Raw genomic sequence first — 5,775 nt, forward strand, 5'->3', positions numbered from 1 at the left:
GCTCCCGTGTTGACCCTCCCAGAGGGAATGGAGGATTTTGTGGTTTATTGTGATCCATCAATTACAGGCATGGGTGCGGTACTGATGCAGAGAGGGCACGTGATAGCATACGCATCGAGGCAATTAAAGCCTCGTGAGACAAGATATCCCACCCACGATCTGGAGCTAGGGGCAGTGGTGTTTGCCCTCAAGATTTGGCGTCACTATCTGTATGGGGTTCGGTGTACCATATACATGGACCACAAGAGTTTGAAGTATCTGGTGGATCAGCCCAACCTTAACATGAGACAGAGGAGATGGTTGGATGTGGTGAAGGATTACGACTGCGATATCCTGTATCATCCGGGCAAGGCTAATGTGGTAGCTGATGCCCTGAGCCGTAGAGCAGATAGTACCCCGATCCGAGACGTGTGTATGAGGATGAAAATGATGACTCCAGTCTTAGAAATCATTTGAGAGGCCCAAGTGGAGGCCGTGCGACTAGAGAACCGTAAGAGGGAGCGAGTGATTGGGCAGGTGTCCGAGTTTCTAGGACTGGTCGGATACTATCAGAGATTTATCTGAGTTTTCTCCAAGATTGCCGTTCCTCTCACCAGTTTGACCCGAAAGGGCGTCGCGTTTACTTGGGGTCCCGAGCAGTAGACCTCATTTGAGGCCCTTCGTCAGAGATTGTGCGAGGCTCCCGTGTTGACCCTCCAGGAGGGAATGGAGGATTTTGTGGTTTATTGTGATCCATCTATTACAAGCACGGGTGTGGTACTGATGCAGAGAGGGCACGTGATAGCATACGCATCGAGGCAATTAAAGCCTCGTGAGACGAGATATCCCACCCTCGATCTGGAGCTAGGGGCAGTGGTGTTTACCCTCAAGATCTAGCGTCACTATCTGTACGGGGTTCGGTGTACCATATACATGGACCACAAGAGTTTGAAGTATCTGGTGGATCAGCCCAACCTTAACATGAGACACAGGAGATGATTGGATGTGGTGAAGGATTACGACTGCGAGATCCTGTATCATTCGGGCAAGGCTGATGTGGTAGCTGTTTCCCTGAGCCGTCGAGCAGATAGTAACCTGATCCAAGACGTGCGAATGAGGATGAAAATGATGACTCCAGTCTTAGAAATCATCTGAGAGGCCCAAGTGGAGGCCGTGAGACCGGAGAACCACAAGAGGGAGCGGGTGATTGGGCAGGTGTCCGAGTTTGTGTCAGACAACAGAGGAATTTTGACCTTCCGAGGAAGGATTTGGGTGCCCTATACGGGCAGAGCGCAGCATACACTGATGTAGAAGGCGCATAGATCGAGATTATCTATCCACCCCGGGGCCACTAAGATGTATTTGGACCTGAAGAGGGACTATTGGTGACCCTGCATGAAGAGAGATGTTACGTGGGTAGTCGAGAGGTGTTTGACGTGTCGCCGGGTTAAGGTTGAGCACCAGTGTCCTCATGGAAAGTTACAGCCACTGGAGGTTCCCCAGTGGAAATGGGAACAAATTTCTATGGATTTTATCACCAAGTTGCCGAGGACCACGCGGGGTGTCAACGCGATTTGGGAGACTGTGGACCGGTTGACGAAGAGCGCTCACTTTCTTGCTATCAGCGAGAGCTCTTCTACTGAGAGGTTGGAAGAGATATATGTGAGAGAGGTGGTAGCTCGGCATGGGGTGCCGACATCTATAGTTTCCGATCGGGATGTGCGTTTTACTTCCAGGTTTTGGAAGAAGTTTCATGAGGAATTGGGAACACGATTGCATTTCAGCATAGCCTACCACCCACAGACAGACAGACAGACAGACAGACAGAGTGAGCGGACGATCCAGACGCTCGAGGACATGCTTCGAGCATGTGTTATGGACATCGGTGGAAGTTGGGACACATACCTACCTTTGGCGGAGTTTTCTTACAACAACAACCACCATTCCAGTATCGGCATGCCTCTGTTTGAGCTTCTTTATGGGAGGAGGTGTCGGACCACCATCTGTTGGGGAAAAGTAGGGAACCGAGTGATGGGTGGCACTGAGATAGTCTTAAGACGACTGAGCAGATTCAGCAGGTCAGACAGAGATTACTGACAGCTCAGAGTCGCCAGAAGAGTTATGCGGATAGGCGACGATCCGAACTTCAGTTCCAGGTTGGAGATCTCGTTCTCCTGAAGGTATCCCCATGGAAAGGGGTAATACGGTTCAGGAAGAGGGGCAAGTTGGGGCCCCAACTGATGGGTTTTAGCCATATGAACATTCCTATGTGCACATGCAACCCTAATGCTTGGATCTAGGTTTCTCTAATTGAACATACATTGAATCCAAGACTTCTAATGGCTAATAAAGTATAATAACAATATGAAATTAGAATTAGAAGATTACCTTGAATCACTTGCTTGATCTTCTTGTCCTTGGAACTTTAGAGTCACAATTGTCACTCCTCTAATGGCTTACAAACACCAACTAGCAAGAGGATGATTTGAGAAAGAGGAGAGGGAAGAGAAATCGGCCAGGGTTTCTTTCTAAAGCACAAGTGCCGATTTCCTTAACCCTTGGGGTCTATTTATACTTGTAAGGCTCCTAGGGTTTCACCCTTAAACCCTAATTGGATAACTTAGGCCCTAAGCAATCCAATACCCTAATTGATAAGCCCTTGGACGAATTCTAAGCTTATCCTAAGCCCCAAAAATCGTCCACCATTATCCATAAGGGATTTATAGCCTAAAGTCCAACTATCATACAATTGACAGTTTATACCCCTTTATTTAATTAATCTCTTTAAGTCACCAAAATAATTCCTAATTAATTTATGACTTATATTAATCAAATAATAATATTATTATCCCTTATATTATTCTCATAATATATTAATAATATTTCTTCTCTCATAATAAATCATCCTGTCAAGTTGCTATGGTGAAGGCAACCCAAAAGGACCATGCACAACCGGGTCAAATACTTGCCTAATATAGTTGTAGCCTTAGACACTATTCCAACAATCTCTCACTTGGATAAGTCTAGTAACTATATACAAGTATATTCCGATTAGCAATCGTAGCTCTCAAAGACGCTGTCAAACTCTGATCTAATCAATCTTGTCCTTCAGATAAGGGATCGTACAATCCTCTGTTTAGATATCATGCTGACAATTCTATGGAACTAATTTGTCTAGAATTCGGTTTCTTGATCTCTGATTTATTTGACATAGAACTTAATCAAACACATCAATTCAGTTCTGACCGGGCCCGGCACATAAGTCAAATCAAATCATCGAGCGGCCGAGATATCGCTTTTACCCTCTTGGGATAAAAGTAACAGATAAACTTCGACTTATATGCATTTACTTATTCATTAATCAACTATACACAACAATGCGTTTTATAGTATCAAGTTACTGATGCGGTTTCGCATTATCAATGTACAACCAATTAACAAATAACAAACCATATATCTTAGTTTTAAGACCATATGATATTATCGTCTTGCGATCACCCTTTTTTATCATATTCCATAAGGTGATTCCAGCAAGCGCGTGTTTGTTCCAATGCTCAAAACTAGTTCATAAGCACTCATGAACATTGCAGCAAACTTTTGCTATGTCTAATACCATTTAGACAATCTACACACCAATTCATGACAATCTTCATTCATACCTACTTCCAACATATGAACGATTGTGGACAATTTGAACAATTCGATTATTCTTAATAAACTCAATTATTCTGGAAGTCAAAACATGCAAAATGAAACAATAGTTAAACAATTAACATAAGACAGTAACATTACTCATAAATAATACTCTTTTATTTAATCATCAAATGTTAATTACATTTATCTATTACACGTTTCTACTACTATCTAATCTATACTAATATCATCCTTCAGCCCAATACTCCTAGCATGCTGCAAGTGCTTAACCCTACTCAGTCCCTTCGTAAGCAGATCTGCTGGGTTATCTTCTGATGATATCCTCTTCAATATGAGTTTTCCTTCTTCCACACGATGTCTAATAAAGTGATATTTTCTGTCGATATGTCGAGATCTACCATGATCCCTCGGTTCCTTGGTCAAGGCAACCGCTCCTTCATTATCACAGAAAATCTCCATGGGCTCCTTTATGGCAGATACAACTCAAAGATCACCGATGAAGTTCTTTAACCATATTGCCTCCTTCGACGCTTCGCTCGCTGCAATGTACTCTGATTCACACGTTGAATCAGCTACGGTTTCCTGCTTGTAACTTTTCCAAGTTACTTCTCCTCCATTCAGGGTAAAGACCCAGCCCGACTGCGAACGGTAGTTGTCCCTGTCAGTCTGAAAGCTGGCATCACTATACCCTCGCACCTTCAAGTTATCACTCCCTCCGAGGACTAAGAACCATTCCTTCGTCCTCCGAAGGTACTTAAGGATATTCTTGACCGCAATCCAATGGGCTCTTCCAGGGTTCCCTTGATATCTGCTAACCATGCTCAAAGCAAAGGCTACATCAGGGCGAGTACAAGTCATAACATACATGATTGAGCCAACTGCGGAAGCGTATGGTACTCGGCTCATATCTACTATTTCAGCTTCGGTACTCGGACTTTGAGTCTTACTCAATTTGGCATTACTTTGTATCGGTAATTCTCCCTTCTTCGAGTTTTCCATACTAAAACGTTTGAGTACCTTATCTAAGTAAGTGTTCTGACTAAGTCCTATTAGTCTCTTACATCTTTCTCTCACTATCCTTATTCCCAAAATATAGGAAGCCTCTTCGAGATCCTTCATAGCGAAACACTTCCCGAGCCAGGACTTAACTTCCTGCAGAGTCGGGACGTCGTTTCCTATGAGTAGTATGTCGTCGACATACAGAACGAGGAAGCTTACTATACTCCCACTGGCTTTGACATATACACACGATTCATCTTCGCTTCGTACAAATCCAAAATCTTTGAGTTTATCATCGAAGCAAAGATTCCATCTGCGAGACGCTTGCTTAAGTCCATAAATGGACTTCTCAAGCTTACACACTCTATTCGGATGCTTCGGATCAACAAAACCCTTTGGTTGAGCCATGTAAACATCCTCAGCCAACTTCCCATTAAGGAAAGCGGTTTTGAAATCCATTTGCCAAATCTCATAATCATGAAATGCGGCAATACCTAGCATCACTCTAATAGACTTTATCTTCGCAACTGGTGAGAAGGTTTCATCATAGTCAACTCCGGGAGTTTGAGTAAAGCCCTTTGCAACCAATCGCGATTTATATGTGTGTACGTTTCCATCCACATTGGTCTTCTTCTTGAAGATCCATTTGCACCCAACGGTCTTACATCCGGGCACATTATCAACCAAATTCCAAACTTGGTTGTCATACATGGACTGGATCTCGCTGTCCATCCCCTCTTTCCATTTTTCAGACTCCGGGCCTGCCATGGCTTCCGTATAGCTATTAGGTTCATCTAGATTTATTAGTGTACCATCACTAATATACGTGTCCCCTTCTGTAGTAATATGAAACCCATAAAACTGGGGTTGAACTCTAACTCTTTCGAAACGTCTAAGAGGTAAGGACTTGTCAATCGGTTCAACCGGAGTTTCCTCCTCGGGTTGAGTGCCAGCGGTAGAGGTTCCTTTATCTATCGATTCTTGAATCTCTTCAAGCTCGATTTGCCTCCCACTGTCTCCTTGGCTTATGAGTTCTCGCTCTCAGAAAACTCCTCTCCTCGCAACAAAGACAACATTGTCCTTCGTTCTATAGAAGAGATATTCAAAGGATTTCTGCGGGTAGCCGATGAAAATACATCGCTC

This window comes from Lactuca sativa, chromosome 5, assembly GCF_002870075.4.
Source record: "Lactuca sativa cultivar Salinas chromosome 5, Lsat_Salinas_v11, whole genome shotgun sequence".
NCBI lineage: Eukaryota > Viridiplantae > Streptophyta > Magnoliopsida > Asterales > Asteraceae > Lactuca > Lactuca sativa.